At 41.5% G+C, this 26,663-nt stretch overlaps 1 pseudogene; it reads right to left on the bottom strand.

The window, feature by feature from the left end:
* Nucleotides 1-11,668, bottom strand: part of LOC106602811 (beta,beta-carotene 9',10'-oxygenase-like) — a 50,172-nt pseudogene extending 38,504 nt beyond the window's left edge.
* Between the last annotated feature and the right edge of the window lie 14,995 nt (nt 11,669-26,663).

The following is a 26,663-nucleotide window of genomic DNA, read 5'->3' as shown; positions in this document are numbered from 1 at the left end:
ATATTATACACTGCTCAAAAAAAATAAAGGGAACACTAAAATAAAACATCCTAGATCTGAATGAATGAAATAATCTTATGAAATACTTTTTTCTTTACAAAGTTGAATGTGCTGACAACAAAATCACACAAAAATAATCAATGGAAATCCAATTTATCAACCCATGGAGGTCTGGATTTGGAGTCACACTCAAAATTAAAGTGGAAAACCACACTACAGGCTGATCCAACTTTGATGTAATGTCCTTACAACAAGTCAAAATGAGGCTCAGTAGTGTGTGTGGCCTCCACGTGCCTGTATGACCTCCCTACAACGCCTGGGCATGCTCCTGATGAGGTGGCGGATGGTCTCCTAAGGGATCTCCTCCCAGACCTGGACTAAAACATCCGCCAACTCCTGGACAGTCTGTGGTGCAACGTGGCGTTGGTGGATGGAGCGAGACATGATGTCCCAGATGTGCTCAATTGGAATCAGGTCTGGGGAACGGGCGGGCCAGTCCATAGCATCAATGCCTTCCTCTTGCAGGAACTGCTGACACACTCCAGCCACATGAGGATCTCATCTCGGAACCTAATGGCAGTCAGGCTACCTCTGGCGAGCACATGGAGGGCTGTGCGGCCCCCCAAAGAAATGCCACCCCACACCATGACTGACCCACCGCCAAACCGGTCATGCTGGAGGATGTTGCAGGCAGCAGAACGTTCTCCACGGCGTTTCCAGACTCTGTCACATGTGCTCAGTGTGAACCTGCTTTCATCTGTGAAGAGCACAGGGCGCCAGTGGCGAATTTGCCAATCTTGGTGTTCTCTGGCAAATGCCAAACGTCCTGCACGGTGTTGGGCTGTAAGCACTACCCCCACCTGTGGACATCGGGCCCTCATACCACCCTCATGGAGTGTTTCTGACCGTTTGAGCAGACACATGCACATTTGTGGCCTGCTGGAGGTCATTTTGCAGGGCTCTGGCAGTGCTCCTCCTGGTCCTCTTTGCACAAAGGCGGAGGTAGCGGTTCTGCTGCTGGGTTGTTGCCCTCCTACGGCCTCCTCCACGTCTCCTGATGTACTGGCCTGTCTCCTGGTAGTGCCTCCATGCTCTGGACACTACTCTGACAGACACAGCAAACCTTCTTGCCACAGCTCGCATTGATGTGCCATCCTGGATGAGCTGCACTACCTGAGCCACTTGTGTGGGTTGTTGACTCCGTCTCATGCTACCACTAGAGTGAAAGCACCGCCAGCATTCAAAAGTTACCAAAACATCAGCCAGGAAGCATAGGAACTGAGAAGTGGTCTGTGGTCACCACCTGCAGAACCACTCCTTTATTGGGGGTGTTTTGCTTATTGCCTATAATTTCCACCTGTTTTCTATTCCATTTGCACAACAGCATGTGAAATGTATTGTCAATCAGTGTTGCTTCCTAAGTGAACAGTTTGATTTCACAGAAGTGTTATTGACTTGGAGTTACATTGTGTTGTTTAAGTGTTCCCTTTATTTTTTGGAGCAGTATATATTACCTCAATTTCTACCTTTTAAGAATTTTAAGATTTTTATTGTTTTCATTACCCTAATTGTGTTATGTTTTCTGATTGTTTCAGTGCATGCATTCAACAAGCTTTGGACAAAGGACTTCCAGAGGGCCACCAATCTCCAAAGTTCACTTAAAAAGGCAATACTTCTCAACTGCGTTTGATTTCGTTTTAATCATTAAAATATTGAACTTTCATTGGTTAATATATTGCTCGGTTATCACTTGGCTCATGTAAATAATTCACATCCCCATAGTGTTTACATTTCTGTCATGTAAATGTTGTAGCTACATAAAAAGATTACACAATCGATTTGGTAAAAATACAGTCTTGTTATTTTCTATATTACCATGCTGATGACTTCAAGTTGTATTGGATTAATTTGTATCTGTTGTTTAGTATATTTACAATATTTAGTTTGTTTCTTTTTGTTCTGTGAAGTAAGTTAATTTAAAGTTGTGATTTGGTTTATGTAGATACATTTCGATGTTGTTTAACACCAAAAACCTGATCTAATTTGCATATTCATACTGAGTTTGCCACGACTGCTTGCCAGAAGCCATTTTTTTCGCTAAGGGTGAACAGAAAGAAAGGGAAAGCTTCTTTAGGGGATGATCTTTTAAAGTAGCTAGGATTCATATTGGCCCAATGTAGGGTACATCACAATCAACAACAACAAAAAAATTCTGATGCTCCTCAACCCTGAATTGTGTAATTGCTGGCAATTCCTACTAATATGTTGAATATTTTTAATTGTGCTCCAATATTTCTTTGTGCTCCTACATTTTTCAACTTAGGAGCACATGTGCTCCTTGTAAAAAATGTCAGTGTAGAGCTCTGCCGATGCGGGCCTAGTAGAGATTCTATCTAGACTGACCTTTTCTGCCATAAGAGTTGCCCATGTTGTAAGTAGTGCCGTCTGGTTCAGTGTGGGGATGCGCAGTGGCCATATTCACAGCAATAAACTTTGTCCAGTCCACCTATAGTAGGAAGAACAGGTCAGATAAACTACACAGCTGTTACTAATGTATGTCAGGTTAGGTGTCTGAGAGGCCCAGTCCACCATCAATGTGTCAGCAGATAGTCTAGCAAGGAGTAGAGGGAGTTTGACCAGAAAGTCAAACACAGATCACATTATGTTCTCAATTTCCTACTGTTCCACCAATTCAAATGACAAAAAATATGTATTATATATATAATCAGGGTTGGTGTGACAGGGGGCCTTGTCATCCCCATAACAAATCAGGTGCACTCAATGAGAATTAAAATATCAATGTGAGCCCCCACACAAATATGTTGACGTCGGACACCCCTAAGAGACTTTGGCAATCACAAGAATCATTCAGAAAGTATTCAGACCCCTTGACTTTTTCAACATTTTGTTACGTTACAGCCTTATTTTAATTTGATTAAATAAATAAAAAATCCTCATCAATCTACACACAATACCCCATTATGGCAAAGGGAAAACATGTTGAAATTGAGCTCAGCTGTATCCTGCTTCCATAGATCATCCTTGAGATGTTTCTACAACTTGATTGGAGTCCACCTGTGGTAAATTAAATTGATTGGACATGATTTGCAAAGAGACACACCTGTCTATATAAGGTCCCACAGTTGACAGTGTATGCCAGAGCAAAAACCAAGCCATGAGGTCATAGGAATTGTCCATTGAGCTCCGAGACAGGATTGTGTCGAGGCACAGATCCGGGGAACGGTACCAAAACATTTCTGCAGCATTGAAAGTCCCCAAGAACACAGTGGCCTCCATCATTCTTAAATGGAAGATGTTTGGATCCACCAAGACTGTCTAGAGTTGGCTGCCCGGCCAAACTGAGCAATCGGGGGACCATGGTCAGGGAGGTCTCTACAGTGAAGCATGGTGGTGGCAGCATCATGCTGTGGGGATGTTTTTCAGCGGCATTGGCTGGGAGACTATTCAGGATCGAGGGAAAGATGAACGGTGTAAAGTACAGAGAGATCCTTGATGGAAACCTGCTCCACAGCGCTCAGGGCCTCAGACTGGGGATGAAGGTTCACCTTCCAACAGGACAACGACCTTAAGCGCACAGCCAAGACAAGGCAGGAGTGGCTTCAAGACAAGTAAGTCTCTGAATGTCCTTGAGTGGCCCACCCAGAGCCCAGACTTGAATCCGATCGAACATTTCTAGAGAGACCTGAAAATAGCTGTGCAGCGACATTCCCCATCCAACCTGACAGAGCTTGAGAGGATCTGCAGAGAAGAATGGGAGAAACTCCCCAAATACGAGGCTGTAATCGCTGCCAAATGTGCTTCAACCAAGTACTGAGTAAAGGTTCTGAATACTTATGTAAATGTAATATAAAAAAAAAAGTTTCATACATTTGGGGTATTGTTTGTAGATTGATGAGAGGGGAAGAAAACGATTTAATCAATTTTAGAATAAGGCTGTAACATAACAAAACATGGAAAAAGTGAAGGAGGCTGAATACAATCACACTGTATATTTCAAACACTGCATAAGTTACGTAAGTCAGTAGATTTGTGCAAGGGTATGATTGTGAAATGTGTCTGGTCACTGAGCTCATTGTTTTCTTTGGCTGTCTCTTATCTCCTATTTCTTGTGTCATTACTGTACCTTATCCTGTGTCTCCAGGCTCTCTGGGTCCACCCTGTACATGTAGTTGGTCTCAGTGCTGACAAAGCAGTCTCCCTTGTACTTTACAAAGCTAACACTGGCATTGTCTGTTGCCTCTGCAGGGAGAAAATAGAATGTTGAAATTAATCATTCTATTTATATGGGGGCAAATGCATCTTGTTGCTGCTGATATTCCTTCATTTTCCTTTCTGGTGTAGGCCTACACAAAATAAATGAGTGAGTGACATTACATTTTTGGAAAAACTCTTTCTTTATAAACCTTGGAAATGACTATAGTCTGTGCATGGCTTGCATGGAAAATTAAAGATTCATGTTGCTTGCAAACAGTCATATTACTTGCAAAGAGTTGTGCTGCTTGCAAAGACTCCTATTGCTGTATGAAAATTCTGGAGAGGAGAGGAAATTGTTTTTTCAGGACTATTTCAGAACAAGTAAACTCAATTCAAATAAGAATTCCTACATGAGATGTGCGTCTGTTCATACTGTAACTCAAGCTGGTATGCGACCCGGGAGACCTGATGGAGGCCTCAGGGGCTTGGCTACAATCCAAGGTTATGTCAAGTTGAAATGTGGGGACTGGGGGGAAGAAGGGACACCACGGGCCACAGACAAGCTTGAGTTACAGATGGAAGAGAGGCACATCTCATTTAGGAATTCTTCATTGAATTCATTTTACTTGCTCTGAATTAGTCCTGAAAAAACAATCTTCAATAAAAGTACATTCTTTGTCTTCACTGTTAAATAGAACAGATCAGCAGAATCTGGAAACCACACTAGAACTGACACCACAATCTCCACCAAGGTTACATTTGAGATTACACCATGAAATAGCACTGCGATATTGACAATAGGCAGGTTTCCATTGACCCAGGTTTATTCGACAAAAGCAATGTCGCAAAAAATATAATACCGACATGTGTAATGAAAATGGCAAATATGGAAGAAATTCTCTAAAGATTGATAACTGTCACGTCCTGACCAGCAGATGGAGCTGGTGTAGTAGTTTGGGGGTCAGGACGTGGCAGTCTGGTGTGTGTCTTGTGACTCCTGATCAGGAACAGCTGGGAATCGTTGTTCCTGATTGGGAGTCACATATGTAGGAGTTGTTTGTCACTGGGGTTTGTGGGGAATTGTTCTGTGTTGAGCCTATGCTTTGCCAGACTGTTGGTGTTGTTTGTTCATTCTCGTGAGTTTTTTGTTATTTTGGGTGTTCATTTTTGATAGTTAATAAAAGTCAAGATGAGCCTGCACATACCTGCTGCGTTTTGGTCCTCTTCTCTCCAGTACGACATTTTTAAGGATGAGTACAACTATTTTTATGACAATAACATTGTTATCCCTTCGACGGGGTGGATTTTTCTTTTGTCAAACTTTTTTAATGCAACAAATGATGGATTTTTTTTTTCAACTATACAAATAATGTTTCTTTGCTGGACATGGATTGTCCTGACTTGCACTCCTGTAGATCTGAAATATTTTGATGGTGAAACTTGCCTACCAACCGGAAAAGCAAGGTGAAGCAATTCAGGAATTCTTGTAAGTTTCACCATGACATGGACGTGGCGATACATTGGCTACCTGAGACATGAAACAGATAGGAGGGAGGGCATAGTTGGAGCGTTAGTTAGCGCGTTGGACTAGTAACCGAAATGTTGAATCCCCGACCTGACAAAGTAAAATATCTGTCGTTCTGCCCTTGAACAAGGCAGTTAACCCACTGTTCCTAGGCCGTCATTGAAAATAAGAATTTGTTCTTAACTGACTTGCCTGGTTAAATAAAGGTAAAACAATAAAAATATAATACAGGCTGTCACCAACTTATTAATACCTAAATGGGTAATGGAAACACTTTAACCACTACAATTTTATTCAACACCAGATTTTTGCAAAAACTTTTATTTACCTCCAGCTGTTCTTAAACAAGATAGTCAAATGGAAACGCACCCTAGCAGGCAATTGTTGCACATCTTTTCTATGCAAACTTTGTAAATGTCCCAACCAAAAAATAATAAAATCACTGGACAAGTTAACGCTACATGACCAAAAGTATGTGGACACCTGCTCATTGAACATCTCATTCAAAAATCATGGGCATTGATATGGAGTTGGTCCCCCCTTTGCTGCTATAACAGCCTCCACTCGTCTGGGAAGGCTTTCCACTAGATGTTGGAACATTGCTGCGAGGAGTTGCTTCCATTCAGCCACGAGCATTAGTGATATCTGGCACTGATGTTGGGCGATTAGGCCTGGCTCACAGTCAGCGTTCCAATTCATCCAAAAGGTGATCATTTGGGTTTAGGTAGGGCTCTGTGCAGGCCAGTCAAGTTCTTACACACCGATCTCGACAAACCATTTATGTATGGACCTCCATTTTTGCACAGGGGTATTGTCATGCTGAAACAGGAAAGGGCCTTCCCCAAACTGTTGGAAGCAGAGAATCGTCTAGAATGTCATTGAATGCTTTCACGTTAAGGAATCCCTTCACTGGAACAAAGGGACCTTGCCTGAAACAGACCTCAGTAAAGTATTCCTCCTCCACCAAACTTTAAAGTTGTCACTATGCTTTCGGGCAGGTAGTGTTCTCCTGGCATCGGCCAAACCCAGATTTGTCTGTCGGACTGCCAGAAGGTAAAGTGTGATTCAGCAATTTCGAAGAACATGTTTCCATTGCTCCAGAGTCCAATGGTGGCGAGCTTTACACCACTCCATCCGACATTTGGCATTGCGCATGGGGATCTAATGCTTGTGTGCGGCTGCTAGGCCATGGAAACCCATTTCATGAAGCTCCTGAAAAAGAGTTATTGTGCTGGTGTTGCTTCCAGAGGCAGTTTGGAACTCGGGAGTGAGTGTTGCAACTGAGGACAGACGATTTTTACGCACTGCAGCACTCGGCGGTCCTGTTCTGTGAGCTTGTGTGGCCTGCCACTTCATGGCTGAGCTGTTGCCCCTTACCATACTGTCAACTATTTTATATGATTACAGATTTGTAAGTACAGAGCACAATCATGCAGAGAACCATGCACAGAATGCAACTTTTTCCAACAGGAGCAACATTTGCTTGCTATGTAACATCATGGTGATCTCTCGTATACGTACATATATACAATAGAAGGATTTATTTATAATTTATTTAACCTTTATTTAATCAGGGAGTCATACTGAGACCAAGGTCTCTTTTACAGAAAATACAAAATGCAAGCAGAAAGAAAAACAAACACATTCATTAGTAAGGTCGTCAATCAGCTTTCTGAATTGCCCTAGAGGCACCAGAACATTGAAGATTTCTTGCACCTTACTGTGGAACAAACTGAAAGCTGATTTACCTAACTCAGTATAGACCAAAGGAATATCCAGAGTTAGCCATCCCTGCGACCGGGTGTGGTAACTCGTATGTCTAAAGTTTAGTTATGATGTTAGGTAAAGTTGGAGTTTTTGTGAAAACATAGCAATGTATCATCCTACATGACATGAAAGATGGCCAACCAACTTTCTGGTAAAGATTGCAGTGATGAGTGCTAATATTGATGCCCGGAATAAAGTGCAGTGTGCTATGATAAACTGCTCCTAATGGCTTTAATGAAGTGGCAGCTGCATTCATATATACTGAACAAAATATAAACTCAACAACTTCTAATAATTTTACTGAGTTATAGTTCATATAAGGAAATCAGTCAACTGAAATAAATGAGTCCCTAATCTATGGATTTCACATGACTTGGCAAGGGTGCAGCCATTGGCCCACCCACTGGGGAGCCCAGCCCAGCCAATAAGAATGAGTTTTTCCACACAAAAGGGCTTTATTACGGACAAAAATACTCCTCAGCACCCACTCCAGCCCCCTCAGAAGATCCCACAAGTTAAGAAACCGGATGTGGACGTCCTGGGCTTGCCTGGTCTGTGGTTGTGAGCCTGGTTGGAAGTACTGCCAAGTCCTCAAAAACGACGTTGGAGGCAGCTTGTGGTAGAGAAATGAACACTCACTTCTCTGGCAATTGAGGCGGATAATTTTAGAAAGAGAGGGTCCAGATTGTCTAGCCCAGCTGATTTGTAGGGGTCCAGATTTTGCAACTCTTTCAGAACATAAGCTATCTGGATTTGGGTGAAGGAGAAATGGGGGAGGCTTGGGCAAGTTGCTGTGTGGAGTGCTCTGGACGGGGCACTGTCGCTGGACACTCTGGGCGGGGCACTGTCGCCGGACACTCTGGACGGGGCACTGTCGCCGGACACTCTGGACGGGGCACTGTCGTCGGACACTCTGGACGGGGCACTGTCGTCGGACACTCTGGACGGGGCACTGTCGCCGGACACTCTGGACGGGGCACTGTCGCCGGACACTCTGGACGGGGCACTGTCGTCGGACACTCTGGACGGGGCACTGTCGTCGGACACTCTGGACGGGGCACTGTCTTCAGAAGCTCGAGACTGGGCTGACGCACTGGAAACCTGATGCGTGGGGCTGGTAGTGGAGGTACCAGCCTGGAGACACGCACCTCAGGGCTCGTGCGGGGAGCCGGAACAGGCCGAGTTGGACTGGGCTGACGCACTGGAAGCCTGATACGTGGGGCTGGTAGTGGAGGTACCAGACTGGAGATACGCACTTCAAGGCTAGTGCGAGGAGCGGGAACAGGACATACTGGACTGGGCTGATGCACTGGAAGCCTAGTGTGTGGTGCTGGAACTGGAGGTATCAGACTCGAGACACGCACTTCTAGGCTAGTGCAAGGAGCGGGAAACCCTGGACCGTAGAGGTGCACTGGCGGTCTCGAGCGCAGAACTGGCACCGCCCGTACTGGCTGGGTGCCCACTTCCCCCTGGCAAATGTGGGGCGCTGGCACTGCGCACACCGGCCTGAAAATACCTGGCCTCGCCACAGTACGCACGGGACCTGTCCAGTCATATGTTGCCTAAAAAAGGCACGGGGATTTGGCTTGGGGCTCAATCCTCGCCCAGCCAAACTACCTGTGTGCCCCCCCCAAAAAAATTATTGGGGCTGCCTCTCGGGCTCCCTTAACTCCTCCATAGCCCTGGAAATGCTCATCCTCATCTCCGCCCATGTCCATCCTTCTTCCTCCTGCTCCACACTCCGCTGCTTGGTCCATGGTTGGTGGGTAGTTCTGTCACGGTAGTCGTAGAGATTAGACCAAGGCGCAGCGGGTTGCACGCTCATCATTATTTATTTATAAGTGAACACGAAAAACAATAAACAAGGAACGACAGTTTTGCAGGCTAAACTAACAGCAGTGCAAAGACAACTACCCACAAAGAGACAGGTGGAAAACAAGCTCCTTAAGTATGACTCTCAATCAGAAACAACGATGTACAGCTGTTCCTGATTGAGAGCCACACCAGGCAAACAAAGAAATACACAACCTAGAATACAAAACAAGAACATAAACCAAAAACCCCGGAACACATAAATACAACACCCCTCTAAGTACACACACACCCCAAACCATATAAAACAAATACCCCCTGCCACGTCCTGACCAAACTACAATAACCAATAACCCCTTATACTGGTCAGGACGTGACATTAGAACAGTCCTTAGCCGTGGTTTATTGGCCGTTTACCACACCCCCCCGCGCCTTATTGCTTAATTAGAAGAGTAAGCAAGTATATTTATGTTGGTAACCTGTTCATAATAACAATAATGCACATCAGGGGTTTGTGGTATATGATCAATATACCATGGCTAAGGGCAGTATCCAGGCACTCCACGTTGCGTCGTCCCTCAGAACAGCCCTTAGCTGTGGTATATTCAGGCCCCCAGTGTCTGGTCTCGAGCGTGAAGTCACGAGTTCTGCTGGTCAGCTACTGCGTAGCAACCTAGCGGTGCCAAAAGCCATGGTCTGCCCTAGAAAGCCTATGAAAATTACAGAAAGGCCTAACCCCAAAAATGTTGACGTTGTTTTGCTCTAAATTTAGTTTATTATGATCGAGTGATGATCAAGATTATTGAATTAAATAGTGATCACTCTGACTACTACATTTGTCATCACACAGGACCACGTGCTGACAATCATGGGCCGGCAAGCTACGGGGAGGCTCCCAGGCAGGATGAAAATGATTACATTGACCATCAAACCTCTCTTTTGACTGACTGGGTTTAAACATATTCCTCCATTACCTTTATTTGAATTTATTCATCTGTATTAATTTATTTTTGCTGCTTGAGGGTAATGGTTATTGCTTGGATAACCGTATCTACTATTTTGTATTGATATTTTAATTTCTTAATATGCGGTGTGTACTGCGCAGAACACCAGAATAATTATTGTAAGAATCAGTGTAATGTTTGTTTAACAATGTGTCAATTAATCTCGTAAGGTATGGGTCGCCAACTGTCGATTTGACAAACTAAAAGTATATTATGCTTCAGAGGGGAGATAATGACAATGCTGTTACCGTAATAATAAAACTTACTAGGTGTAAGTGAAACTGTAAAATGTTGCTCAATAAATCATTCGTTCAGCTGCTTGGCTTATATCCACCCACTCTCCACTCTGTCTGTGACTGTGACTAACCTGGCATTTCGAAGCAAGAGAGGAAACGCATGAAGAAGTTCTTGCAGGGGTCGGGCATGGCCACCGTGCCAAACTCTGACACCATGATGCGGTCCCTCTCGCTGTTCTTCTAGGCATCACTCTGCAGGAAGCGGCTCCTATAAGTCACCTTGCCATCTTCAATCTTAAACTGGTGCAGCATGGCCATCCCATCAAACCAGTGGTTGTAGCTAAAGAATAAATGACAGTGGGGATAGGTTAGGGCTACGTCAGGGTTAGTGGACAGAACAGGACAGTGGTGATATATTTGTCATGAATAAACTGGAAGTGGATTCATCATGTATCCATATACTGTAGCATGGTTCTAGATCTGTTTGTATTTACTTGGCTGTTGTCCATAGCACTTTAGGAGTTGGCAAGGCAGAACAAACAAGTCAGAGAACAGGCTAACATCCTCATATTTTTGTTGTTAAATGTAAAATAGTTTGGTGGTCAAATGCTAAACAGGATAGGTTAATTCTTGTTATTCCAATGTGTAGCCTACTTGTGCTTATTTTTGTTTTATTCTACTGGTCTAATGGTTGTTGGTCTAAGTTGTTCCAATAAAATTGGCTAAAGGTGTGACTCACTGTTGGTTTCCGAACTCAAACTTCCCCGGGCCGTTGCGGAGGAGGCTGCCTCGGATCCAGGTAGGGATGGTCTCACGCACCTCTGTGGAGATGGGCTCTGGGGTCTCCTCCACGGAACGCACCAGAGGGGCGATAGACTCCAGACCCTTCTGCTTTAGCTGGTTACACTTATTGAGCTCCTTTGGCTTGACATCACTAGACTGTGTGATGGTCTTATCTGCACAAAATAATAGATCATTTTCTATAAATGTTTGTATCTCTTGAACCTCTAGGCTATCTAGAGGCTGCTGCCCTATGAGTGAGTCCTATGACACACAAACCGAACCATATTGTTGACCAGACCATGCTCATACAAACCATCTAGAAACATCCTGTTTTTAGAAAATAGGTCATGAATATGGACTTTCGATATGTCAAACTGTTCATTCATGGTTAGATTTATCCTAGTTTTACAAACAGATGTGGTTTTGTTTTGTTTTACTCAGTATATAGGTAAAATGCAAAGCATAATAGCCCATCAATCTCATATCTGCCCTACACCATACATACTGTACATAGCCTCACAAAATTATTGGTTCCACTTTACTACAACTAGAAGATATGAAGGTATGAATCCCCTACGTCGTATCAGGACATATACCAAAGGTATTCATATTGGAAATGTTTTTAAATTAGATTTGTTTAGTCAACTGGTTTTAGTTTTTTGTATGCAATGTGTAATGCTCGCTACACAGGTCTCACCTTTTCTGTCCTATGATTCCCCCATCTACTGCATCCTATAGACTCTAGAACATCTGTTTGCCCACATATTCCATATGCACCAGCATAGTATGTTAAAAGTTTGAGGGTAAACAGAATGTTAACACAGAGCAAATACATACACAGAAGGTGAGATAAAGGCTAAAGGGGTTGGTGCATGTGAAGGCACATTACTTTTACACACGCTCATTAAATACTATGAATTATAATTATATAATTGAATTATGAAAACTGTTTGGACTTGGCAAGAGATTATTGCTCTGATTGACGTCAGTAAACACACTACCAGTCAAAAGTTTTAGAACACCTACTCATTCAAGGGTTTTCCTTTATTTTTACTATTTTCTACATTGTAGAATAATAGTGAAGACGTCAAAACTATGAAATAATAACACATGTAAGTAACCAAAAAAGTGTTAAATAAATCAAAGGCAAAGAATGGCTATTTGAAGAATCTCAAATATAAAATATATTTTGATTTGTTTAACACTTTTTTGGTTACTACATGATTCCATATGTGTTATTTCATAGTTTTGATGTCTTCACCATTATTCTACAATGTAGAAAATAGTAAAAATAAAGAAAAACCCTTGAGTGAGTAGGTGTTCTAAAACTTTTGACCGGTAGTGTACATCTTAGTTCACCACACAAGGCATCAGCCACAACCCTGTTTATACACCAAGCAGATGAATCCTCACCACAAAATACACTACATTGGCAAAAGTATGTCAAACTGCTTGTCAAACATCTTATTCCAAAATCAGGGGCATTAATATGGAGTTGGTCCCCCCTTTGCTGCTATAACAGCCTCCACTCTTCTGGGAAGGCTTTCCAGTAGATGTTGGAACATTTCTGCGGGGACTTGCTTCCATTCAGCCACAAGAGCATTAGTGAGGTCAGGCACTGATGTTGGGAGATGAGGCCTGGCTCGCAGTCTGTGTTCCAATTCATCCCAAAGGTATTTTTTTATTTAACCTTTATTTATCTAGGCAAGTCAGTTAAGAACAAATTCGTATTTACAATGACGGCCTACCCCTGCCAAACCCTAACCCGGACGATGCTGGGAAAATTGTGCGCCGGCCTATGGGATTCCCAATAAGGCTGGTTGTGATACTACCTGATACTCTTTGTATTTACAATTTACCATTCTATTATTATTCTGTATTATTTTTGATTGCATTGATTGGGATGATGAAATTGGTGCTGATGAGAGTGGTGCTGATGAGACCTGGAGTCCCTTAAAGGAATCACAGGTGAACAAAGATTCTGAAGAGGAGTCTGACGACTTTGAAGATTCTGGGGATAGCAGCTCGGATGAATACATTCCTTCCTTTTGTGTAAGGTATTATTATCATTCTATGCCTTTAGCCATGTATGTGCATCTTATGCTACATCTCAAAAATTATTTATCCACATTATTTTCTATGTATTAAAACAGAACGGGTGGATTTCTCCATCCACAGCTGTGCATTGATAGACTACCGGTCATCAGTGTGGAAGAGACAGTGCATGATTCCATCCTTTTAGAAGACTCTTCTGCCACAGGCACCTCCATCCACAGACACACCTCCACATCAAGTGATTTGCGAGGATGACAACATTGTCAAGCGTGTATCCATCACTTATGAAGACAGTTTAATACATCTGACAAACTTTCTTGTGCTACCTGTAGATCAATGCCCATACCACAACTGGGGAAGAGGTGAAGATTGCCATGCCCTTCCACCCTTTGAGGTCCACATCAGCTTGAGAGGCAGAGCAAGCATCATTGAATGGGTGAGTTAATCCAATCCTAACATGGGTTTGTTGAACTTCTCTATATGCATACAATGAAGGATGTCACAGACTTGTATCTTTGAACTTCCTATGGTATTTAAACATTGGTTGGCATCCACCCAAGTAAGGAAGCTTGCCCAAATGTACATGTATGTGTGCAAAAAAAATGCTTTAACTTGGTAAAAGTACAAGACTGCCCAAATGTGGGTAGTCAAATAAAGGCTTTACAACGAAAGCAAAACATTAGATTATGTCAGCAGAGTACCAAGCCAGAAATAATCAGACACCCATTTTTCAAGCTAGCATATAATGTCACAAAAACCCAGAAGACAGCTAAATGCAGCACTAACCTTTGATGATCTTCATCAGATGACACACCTAGGACATTATGTTATACAAAACATGCATTTTTTGTTCAATCAAGTTCATATTTATATCAAAAAACAGCTTTTTTACATTAGCATGTGACGTTCAGAAAAAGCATACCCCCCCGCAAACTTCCGGGGAATTTACTAACAATTTACTAAATTACTCACGATAAACGTTCACAAAAAGCATAACAATTATTTTAAGAATTATAGGTACATTACTCCTCTATGCACTCGATATGTCCGATTTTAAAATAGCTTTTCGGATGAAGCACATTTTGCAATATTCTGAGTAGATAGCCCAGCATCACAGGGCTAGCTATTTAGACACCGGGCAAGTTTAGCCTTCACCAAAATCACATTTACTGTAAGAAAAATGGTCTTACCTTTCCTGTTCTTCGTCAGGATGCACTCCCAGGACTTCTACTTCAATAACAAATGTTGGTTTGGTCCAAAATAATCCATCGTTATATCCGAATAGCGTAATTTTGTTCGTGAGTTCTAGACACTATCCGAAATGGTAAATAACGGTCGTGCGCATGGCGCATTTCGTGACAAAAGATTTCTAAATATTTCATTACCGTACTTCGAAGCATGTCAACCGCTGTTTAAAATCAATTTTTATGCCATTTTTCTCGTAAAAAAGCGATAATATTCCGACCGGGAATGTCCATTTAGCTAAACAGAGGAAAGAAAACAAAGCTTTCGGTCGACGCGGGCACGAGCCTGAGTCTCACAGTACTGTAACCAGCCACTACCCAAATGCGCTACTTTGTTTCAGCCAGAGCCTGCAAAGCTACGATTCAGCGTTTTGCCGCCTTCTGAGAGCCTATGGCAGCCGTAGAAAGTGTCACGGGACAGCTACGATCCTCACTCTTCAATAAACAATGACAAGAAGAACGACACCTTGTCAGACAGGCCACTTCCTGCATGAAATCTTCTCAGATTTTTGCCTGCCATATGAGTTCTGTTATACTCACAGACACCATTCAAACAGTTTTAGAAACTTTAGGGTGTTTTCTATCCAAAGCCAATAATTATATGCATATTCTAGTTACTGGGCAGGAGTAGTAACCAGATTAAATCGGGTACGTTTTTTTTCTAGCCGTGAAAATACTGCCCCCTAGCCATAACAGGTTAATATAGTTGGTTCAGAGTTTGTTTTGTTATTTCAACATGCATATCCTGATTGAGTCTGGTTTGGCTGGACATATTCAACATGCGTGCAATGGCGCACGTGGGTGCCTGGTGTAGTCAGCATGTTAGTGACTAACTGGCAACACAGTTCGATGAAATGATTGAATAACATGTATGTGTACATTTATTTTGCAACGCTAATGCACGCAACATGGGCGGTGTGGTCAGCATGAAAGACTATGAAACCTAAATAATAATATTATAAAAATGTGTATGTATTGAATGCTTCATGGTAAAAAATAAATAATTGTAGTAATTTAAACTTTTAACATAATATGATAAAACATGTAAATTATTACCCCTTTTTAACTACTTTTTACCATGACGCATTCAAGACATACTACTTTATCTTAATTGATAATATCGCTAATTTTGATTCAGGTTTTGACCTGAAAAAGCTGAGGCCTCGAAACTTCAGAGGATTATAGCAGTCAAGCAACTGAAAGCTTAGCCCAACGGCCGGCAGATGGCGATATTGAGTCCATCTTAACGTCCAAATGCAAATGCAGCCAGTAATACATTCCAAACACTCCAAAGGAACTCAGACCCCTCAAGAGCCCCGAACGGAGACCATCTTGAGTGGTGGTCTGAGTTCGGTTTGCTTGAAATCCGCGGTCCGGTTCCTTTTGTTTTAGGGCAATGGGAAAGCAAAGCTCCCAGGGCCTCTTGTTATTATTCCCACACCACACACTAGACTAATGCAACACTGTTTCACTTGCCATAAACCCTCACATTGGTGCCACAAATAGAGATGATGTGCAGGTTCATGGGAAAAAATTTGCTGTTTTTGGATATTGATTAGCGATTGCCTGGATGTACAGAAATGCCAAAATGTGTGGAGTTTTTAGTTCAGATTATTTGCTTGCAATATGTGATCTATAAGATAAGAGAGCTTCATAAGCTGATTATTGATTGTGGGGGTTGAATAGTGTGAGAAGACAACCTATTTGGTGAGAATCACAACATAAAGGTAGAACAGATTTTGTACCCTATAAGGGGCACTAGCCAACCTTGAGTGTATAATTTTCAATTACAGCATCCTTTATTCTGCAGTTATTCTATTGCTATTTATTCTGTTAGCAAGAAAATTTACTTGTTAATATTATCTTCTGATTAAAATTGTAATTTTAATTAAATGCTATCTATTACCTTCCAAAATATAAGACATATCTAGGTGTCCGATAACAACATATTCTCATGGAATGGCTTGTCCTGCATTGAGTGAATGTTGGAAAAAGATCTTGGTTCCTTTATAAACAATGTAAATGCAAAGAGGACTCGGCCCACAAAATAGGTGAAGTGAACTGGCAAAACAGTTGAGTGCTCATTCAAAGACGAGGGCAGTGTGAATACAAAGAGAACCAAGTTTATTTTCTTTTGCTTTTTGTTTTACCCTTGTTCACTTTAAAGATAACTATATGTGAAAACACCCTAAAACATTATCCATTCAGGCTGCATAGGCTTCGATTTCCACTTAATGGCAAAAAATGGGGAAAGTATGCATACTTTCCTTATGAAACACTATTTTCCACCACCATGCTCAAGTGGTTTAATGCTAATCCCGGATGTTGTGTATCGCATTCAGCCATTCAAGTTGCAACACTCTGTTCTCAGGGCGGGTCTGCCGGTTTTGACTAGCAGAAGTGACTTTTGTTGGCAGTTTTGGAGAATTTACGCAGAAGTCTCGCCATTAAATAAAGTTAAGGAGGAAATCGAACCCTATTGAGTACCACAGTATGAATCATAATACCCATAAAACCTAGCTGTAAACCCTAGAAATGGTTCCCATAATTCCCCCCCACCCATTCACTTTTCCGTCAGGGATTTTAGAACTACTTCATGTGTCTCGTGTAGGCTTACCCTGACGTGACACAAATCTCTATTGGACAAGGTAACATTTATCAATATTTGCCTGTAATTACCCCTCAAATGAAAAGCTAATTAGTCAATAATGTGGCTATTATACAAGAATACACATCCTGTCGCAAACTAGTTTGACCCCTTCCTTCTGGCTTTTGTAGCGAACTAGCTAATCTTAGGTCTCTCAGTTGATATTAAGCATGGATGGTTATGTTATATGTACCGGATTGTAACCACTAGTCCAATAAGGACTCGTGCATTTTAACGTTTTCCGACCTCTGTAATTGACAGGAGTCGCTGGAGCCATGTGACATGGTAACCCTGTTTGCTAGCCGGTAAAAAGCTATTTTGGTTAGGCCAAAGATATGTGGTTATTTAGGTGCTTGTGAAAATTAGCTGGCTAGATAACCACCGACTGTAGTTACGTTTACAACGCACGTTACCTTTCTTACAAGGAAAATAAATGAACAACTAGATGGCGGACTGAACACAGCTATGTAGACCACCTCAAGATAAAAACGTAATAATCAATATCGGTAAGTTAGACTAAATATTAGCACTACACAATCTGGTGGGTAATAACCTTCAATCTGGATAACAAAACAAATCATGAGACTAAAGAAATTTATCGACAAATATTACGAAAACAAGCAACACCCAAACATGACGGAGAGTAAGACGGGAACCTATTTCAAAACGAAAACGAGACATCTACAGACAGATTTTCACTACCGGGAATGGTAAAGGTCGAAACCGATCTGTTAAAATCAATAAATGACAAACTGGGTATACTTGAACTAGTCAGTAAGGATATAAAAGAGTTGAAAGCAAGCCTCGAGATGAGTGATGAAAAAGCTGAGAAATTGGACAAACAAGCTAAAATGGACGTCAATAAGATTGAAACCGAAGAACCTCTTACATCTAGACGTTCCGCTAGCGGAACACCGCTCCAATATCCAATGATAGGGCGTGGCGCGAAATACAAACTCCTCGAAAATCCGAAAACTTCCATTTTTCAAACATATGACTATTTTACACCATTTTAAAGACAAAACTCTCCTTTATCTAACCACACTGTCCGATTTCAAAAAGGCTTTACAACGAATGCAAAACATTAGATTATGTCAGGAGAGTACCCAGCCAGAAATAATCAGACACCCATTTTTCAAGCTAGCATATAATGTCACAAAAACCAAAACCACAGCTAAATGCAGCACTAACCTTTGATGATCTTCATCAGATGACACTCCTAGGACATTATGTTATACAATACATGCATGTTTTGTTCAATCAAGTTCATATTTATATCAAAAACCAGCTTTTTACATTAGCATGTGACGTTCAGAACTAGCATTCCCACCGAACACTTCCTGTGAATTTACTAAATTACTCACGATAAACGTTCACAAAAAACATAACAATTATTTGAAGAATTATAGATACAGAACTCCTTTATGCATCGCAGTGTCCCATTTTAAAATAGCTTTTCGGTGAAGAACATTTTTCAATATTCTGAGTAGGTAGCCCGGCCATCACAGGCTAGCTATTTGACACCCACCAAGTTTGGTACTCACCAAACACAGATTTACTATTAGAAAAATTGTATTACCTTTGCTGTTCTTCGTCAGAATGCACTCCCAGGACTTCTACTTCAACAACAAATGTTGGTTTGGTTCCAAATAATACATAGTTATATCCAAATAGCGGCGTTTTGTTCGTGCGTTCAAGACACTATCCGAAGGGTAACGAAGGGTGATGCGCCGGCGCGTTTCGTGACAAAAAATGTCAAAATATTCCATTACCGTACTTCGAAGAATGTCAAACGCTGTTTAACCCCTGTGCGGCCAGCGAAAAATCATATCGACATTAGCATAACAATATTTTATAATAATTTAAAAAAAAACAACCACATGCATCACAAATAACCAAAAAACAGCTAAATGCAGCACTAACCTATGACAATCTTCATCAGATGACACACCTAGGACATCATGTTACACAATACATGCATTCTTTTGTTCGATAAAGTTCATATTTATATATAAAAACAGCATTTTACATCGGTGCGTAACGTTGACTAACTATTTTCCCTCAAATGCATCCGATGAAACAGAGCTACAATTTACTAAATTACTATTCGAAAACATTTTTAAAATGTAATATTGTCATTCTAAGATTTATAGATGAATATCTCTTGAAAGCACCTGTAATGCCAGATTTAAAATTAACTTTACTGGGTAATCATACTTTGCGATGAAAGGGGATGCGATACGCCATCTTGGAACAATCGCATATCACATCTAGTCTTGTATAGTATTGTCAATAATCCCTTACCTTTGGTTGTCTTCATCAGAAAGCACTTCCAGGATTTCCCAGGTCCACAACAAATGTATTTTAGTTCGAAAAAAATACTCCTTTATGTTCCAAGGGCTTGTTCTTGTTAGCGCGTCTGAAGGCTGCTCCAAAACTTCCGTCGGCCACGGGACTGCCATTTCGAGAAAATGCATTTTTTTCCCCATTTAGGTTCGTTCAAACATGTCAAACGTTGTATAACATAAATCTTCAGGGCGTTTTTCAACAAGAGAGCCAATAAGATTCGAGGGGGACGATTGCATTGTTTCAAAAGTTTCGAAAGGGGAGGGTAACCAGGGGCGTCGGCGTCATAATGGTGATGGCCCTCTCCGTGTGACCACGTTCCACAGCGTCTCATTCATTCAGTTTTCACAGTAGGAGTCTCAAATCACTTTGTAAAGACTGGGGACATCTAGTGGAAGCAATAGGAAGTGCTCAATGAACCATAGCTCACGGTGTGATTAATAGGCAACGTGATGAAGTTGAGTTCGCAATTCAGAATTCTACTTCCTGTTTCGATCTGTCTCGGGGTTTTGACTGCCATATGAGTTCTGTTATACTCACAGACACCATTCAAACAGTTTTAGAAACTTTAGGGTGTTTTCTATCCACAAGTATTAATTATATGCATATCCTAGCTTCTGAGTTTGAGTAGGAGGCCGTTTAAAATGGGCACGAATTCTTTTCAGAAATCGCTTTAGCGCCCCCTATCCTAGGGGAACGCCAAGAGGTTAAAATCAATTTTTATGCGATTTTTCTCGTAAAATAGCGATAATATTCCGACCGGTAGTCGTTGTTTTCGTTCAAAGACTGAAAATGTAAAATGGCCTCTTCACGTGCACGCGCGTCCCGTCTCATTGTTCTCAGATCGACCACTATCCAAATGCGCTACTGTTTTTCAGCCAGAGACTGCAGAGTCATCATTCAATGTTCTGGCGCCTTCTGAGAGCCTATGGGAGCCTTAGAAAGTGTCACGTTACAGCAGAGATCCTCTGTTTTGGATAGAGATGACAAAGCAGGCCAAGAAATGATCAGACAGGGTACTTCCTGTACAGAATCTTCTCAGGTTTTGGCCTGCCATTTGAGTTCTGTTATACTCACAGACACCATTCAAACAGTTTTAGAAACTTTGGAGTGTTTTCTATCCAAAACTACTAATTATATGCATATTCTAGTTTCTGGGCAGGAGTAATAACCAGATTAAATCGGGTACGTTTTTTATCCGGCCGTGAAAATACTGCCCCCTATCCATAACAAGTTAATGAACTTAAAAAGGAGAACATCGTTCTGAGAGAAGCCTTACCTGACATACAGAGTAGATCCATGAGAGACAATCTGGTACTTACAGGTATCCAAGAGAAAGAAGTTCCTGAATCTGTAGTTAGAGTTCCTCCTTACAGCGCTTCAGATTACACGCGAAGCTATCGACAAAATCCAACTCGAATGTGTACACCGCTTCGGACAAAGAGCAGAGGTACAGTGAGGGAAAAAGTATTTGATCCCCTGCTGATTTTGTACGTTTGCCCACTGACAAAGAAATGATCAGTCTATAATTTTAATGGTCGTTTTATTTGAACAGTGAGAGACAGAATAACAACAAAAAAATCCAGAAAAATGCATGTCAAAAACGTTATAAATTGATTTGTATTTTAATGAGGGAAATAAGTATTTGACCCCCTCTCAATCAGAAAGATTTCTGGCTCCCAAGTGTCTTTTATAGAGGTAACGAGCTGAGATTAGGAGCACACTCTTAAAGGGAGTGCTCCTAAACTCAGTTTGTTACCTATATAAAAGACACCTGTCCACAGAAGCAATCAATCAATCAGATTCCAAACTCTCCACCATGGCCAAGACGAAAGAGCTCTCCAATGATGTCAGGGACAAGATTGTAGACCTACACAAGGCTGGAACGGGCTACAAGACCATCACCAAGCAGCTTGGTGAGAAGGTGACAACAGTTGGTGCGATTATTCGCAAATGGAAGAAACACAAAAGAACTGTCAATCTCCCTCGGCCTGGGGCTCCATGCAAGATCTCACCTCGTGAAGTTGCAATGATCATGAGAACGTTGGGGAATCAGCCCAGAACTACATGGGAGGATCTTGTGAATGATCTCAAGGCAGCTGGGACCATAGTCACCAAGAAAACAATTGGTAACACACTACGCCATGAAGGACTGAAATCCTGCAGCGCCCACAAGGTCCCCCTGCTCAAGAAAGCACATATACATGCCCGTCTGATGTTTGCCAATGAACATCTGAATGATTCAGAGGACAACTGGGTGAAAGTGTTGTGGTCAGATGAGACCAAAATGGAGCTCTTTGGCATCAACTCAACTCGTTGTGTTTGGAGGAGGAGGAATGCTGCCTATGACCCCAAGAACACCATCCCCACCGTCAAACATGGAGGTGGAAACATTATGCTTTGGGGATGTTTTTCTGCTAAGATGACAGGACAACTTCACAGCATCAAAGGGATATGGACGGGGCCATGTACCGTCAAATCTTGGGTGAGAACCTCCTTCCCTCAGCCAGGGAATTGAAAATGGGTCGTGTATGGGTATTCCAGCATGACAATGACCCAAAACACACGGCCAAGGCAACAAAGGAGTGGCTTAAGAAGAAGCACATTAAGGTTCTGGAGTGGCCTAGCCAGTCTCCAGACCTTAATCCCATAGAAAATCTGTGGAGGCAGCTGAAGGTTCGAGTTGCCAAACGTCAGCCTCGAAACCTTAATGTCTTGGAGAAGATCTGCAAAGAGGAGTGGGACAAAATCCCTCCTGAGATGTGTGCAAACCTGGTGTGCAAACTACAAGAAACGGCTGACCTCTGTGATTGCCAACAAGTGTTTTGCCATCAAGTACTAAGTAATGTTTTGCAGAGGGGTCAAATACGTATTTCCCTCATTAAAACGCAAATCATTTTATAACATTTTTGACATTCGTTTTTCTGGATTTTTATGTTGTTATTCTGTCTCTCACTGTTCAAATGAACCTATCATTAAAATTATAGACTGATCATTTCTTTGTCAGTGGGCAAACGTACAAAACCAGCAGGGGATCAAATACCTTTTTCCCTCACTGTATGAATTGTTGCCAAATGTACTTTCTTTAAAGATAAAATAATGGTCAAAAGACTTGCTGGCACAAAAATTGGAATGGATGAACAGTTCCCAAAGGACATTGCAGAATGGCGTAAAGTGCTGTATCCAATTTTCAAGGAAAATAGATTGAAAGGGGAACGCATAGCTCTCGTTGTCGATAAATTGTATATTGATAAACAGTTCAGAGATCCAAAGACTTCTCCATGGCTATATTAAAAATTACAAAGTTCTCATAGAGGAGGCAAATAAGGAAACACACAATTCTAGCCTGGTTATGGATTGTAAATAATGCAACAAAAAATATATAGCTTTTCTATCTTCAAATGTAACTAATTGGAACACAAAAGCACAAATTCAACATGGTGGAGAACTCAGTAAACAGAAGGTACAGTATGTGTGGATGGATGGTGTGTTTTCTGGTGTTTGGGAAAGTGTGGCGTTGAGTGAGAAAGGAAATGGTTGCATAGCCCAGAACCAATGTATTGCTGTGAGCAGGGGTTGTGAGAGCTTTCAATGTTGTTCAGATGAGGGATATACATGTTATTTATTTACTGTCCTATCATGGTGGAACAGCAATACAAGATCCTGAGCCTGCTTGGCAGGGTTGGTCCTGCAAAGCCAAAGTCCCCTGAAGGGAGAGCATAATATATAAGGAAATTCTCAAAGCTGCTAATGAGAACCTTGACGATGACCTTGTACCTAGTCGGTGGGGATTCCGGTGGGATGCCCCCACCCAGGCAGTGGCAGTGCTGGCAACACTAGCTGCAGTAACCTATGGGGAGGGGCCACACTCAGACATTCAGAGAGGGGGCATATTATTTTGGCCCTGGTGGCACAAAATCAAAGGTCTGACTCCACGGAGATGCTTGGGAATAAGGTCAATATGGGGGACCATGTTGTGGGTGTTTCAGGGGAAGGGGGTATATCTGACCTCCATCTAGGACGTGACATTATTTAATAAAATCTCCCCATTTCTGCCCATTTTTTTTACACAGTTTTGCAGGCCTCATACAGCTGCAACTGTATATACATTCGTAAATCAATACCTTGAGTTGGGCTCTGGGATGGTGCAACTGTTGAGAATGTGAGTCTATGGTTGATGTGGGGTGAAAGGGGTTGAGTGTGTGGGTGTGTGTATCCCACAACTGTTGCGAGGGAGTAAAAGATGTTTGGGACGATATAGGATGATTCACAATAATTGCTTGCCATAATGTAATTTGGAAATGGCGAGACTAGTGAGAGGTAAAAAGCCTTAAAGTATATTTTAAATGATGTTTATCTTATTTATCATATATTTATTTTTAATGGCTATATATAATACAGATCGAGATGAGGGCAATAGAAATGCATTTGGCGGTTGATCTGCTTCTATTCTGTGGGTGGCACTGTGTGCTCTTTTTGAAGGATGGATCCCGGTCTTTCCGGGGCTATGGGATCCGCGGGGTCGGGGGTGGTCTGCCAGGCATTGGGATGACAACTCAACTCGGGATGAGGAGGGCTTTTAGCGGGTGGAATAGTGGGGACCAATTGGAGGTTTACTTAGTAGCGATGCAAATATTATGGTACAGCTATATAGACACTTAATCATCATGTTACTTTTTAATGGTGTGTTTACAAACATATATTTTGATAAATAGAATTGAAACTTGTCTCACTATGTTAAGTGATGATAATTGTATTGCCTTAGCAGATAAGAAAAGATGATCAGTACTTACCTGGCTAAAAGAGAAGGAGTGTACTATCTATTGTTTACAGGAAACTCCAACAATTTGAGGAAGTTTTGTGGAAAAAGGACTGGGGCGGGGCAAAATATATTTCTCCCATGGGCAAAGAAATTCAAAAGGGGTGACAATTAATTAACAGTAATTTTGATCCAAATGTGCAAATTGTCCAAACAGATCATCAAGGTAGATGGATTATTTTAAATGTTATTGGACAATAAACAAATATGGCTTATTAACCTATACGGTCCAAATAATGATGATCCAAGCTTCTTTGAAAATATAAGAATGTATCAACTCTACAAGCAACACTAGACTCAATTATTATGGTGGGGGATTTGAATACGGTTTAAATACCTCTATGGGCCGTAAAGTAAATCACCCTACAAACTATCACCCTCAGGCACTTAAGTAAATCATGAATGTTATGGATATATTGGAATTAGTGGATATATGGAGGCTTAAATACCCTGACCTAGTGAGATATACATGGTGGCTTAATCAAGCTAGTCGTCTTACTTTCTTATGTCATTCTCTCTGGCACCAAAAGTTTTAAAAGTGTTGATAGGAGACAGAATGCTGTCGGATCATCACATAATTGGCATAAATATTACTCTAACAGAATTTCCACGTGGGCGAAGATATTGGACATTTTATCAAAGCCTACTTGTTTATAACTAGGACAGAAGAATTTATAGCTGACTTTTTCTGACATAACATAGGTACAGCAGATCCCCTTATTGTATGGGACACTTTTAAATGTGCCTTTTAGAGGCCATGCAATTCAGTATTCATCTATAAAATAAAAGCAATTTAGATTAAAAGAGTCCATATTAACAAAGGAAATTAAAGGACTAACAGTACAGTTAGATAGCAATACAAACTGTACCATAGAGGCAAAGAATAAGTTACATCTTATTCAAGAAAGATCCAGTGTAATATATATATTTTTTTAAATAAAGCTAAATGGATGGGAAAAATGCACAATTCTTTTTCAATCTTCAACATAGAAATGCTACCCAAAAGAATGTATTAACTTGTTACAAATGGAGTCACGCATGATACACCGAATGATATTTTGAAAGAGGAAGTAAAGTACTTTAAGAATGTTTTCGTTTCAGCCTCCTCCATCTCCACTAACTGAAGCTAATCGTATGGATTTTTTTCCTATTAATAATGTAAAATTAACATCTGTACAGACACTCATGTGAAGGCCAAAATACAGAGGAGGAACTTATTTATGCAATTAAAGCCTTTAAACAGCATGATTGTTACACAGGTGCACCTTGTGCTGGGGACAATAAAGGGCCACTCTAAAATGTGCAGTTTTGTCACACAATGCCACAGATGTCTCAATTTTAGAGGGAGCGTGGAATTGGAATGCTGACTGCAGGAATGACTGCAGGAATGTCTGCACGTTGTTTTAGAGAATTTGGCAGTACATCCAACCAGCCTCACAACCACAGACCACATGTAACTACGCCAGCCCAGGACCTCCACATCCGGCTTCTTCACCTTCTGGATTGTTTGAGAAGAGGGAGGGTGGGCTCTGATGAGTATTTATTTTTAGGGTAAAACCCATTCTGATGGCTGTCCTGGCTCACCAGTGGGTGGGCCTATGCCCTCCCAGGCCCACCCATGGCTGCGCCCCTACCCAGTCATGTGAAATCCATAGATTAGGGCCTAATGAATTCATTTAAATGACTGATTTCCTTCTATGAGCTGTAAATCTTTGATATTGTTGCATTTATATTTTTGTTCAGTATAATTTGGCTGCTCTAAATTCTTTTGACCAGCAGGTGCCACTAGTGTACAGTGCTTTAATCAAAGCGTTGAGCAATGAACCTTTTTTGGACACAATTTGCTAGAAAACCTTCAGGAAGATTAGCTTCCCCATCACTACTGTAAACCAGGAGATTCCTAACACAAATGTGGTACATGCGCAATGCCGTCTGGGTTTTTTTTCCTTTCATTTTCAAACAGTCCATTTATATTTTCCAAAGGGGCTTTTAATTCGGGTGAGATTTTTTTCTCGCCTGAGTAGCCTCGTTTCATTGCCAAAAACAAAATTAAACCATCTAGTTTTCAGCGAAATAACAACACAATGTCAAATACAGGTAGCCTAGTCAAATAATTAACATCACAGTAACTGTTACTCTCTTGTGGGAATTCCACTAACAGTCCGTATGTTGCCAAACGTAGTTGCTGCTCATTCCGTTTGCTGGAAAAT

Source organism: Salmo salar, chromosome ssa04, assembly GCF_905237065.1.
Source record: "Salmo salar chromosome ssa04, Ssal_v3.1, whole genome shotgun sequence".
Lineage (NCBI taxonomy): Eukaryota > Metazoa > Chordata > Actinopteri > Salmoniformes > Salmonidae > Salmo > Salmo salar.
This window is presented reverse-complemented; position numbering and strand designations above follow the sequence as displayed.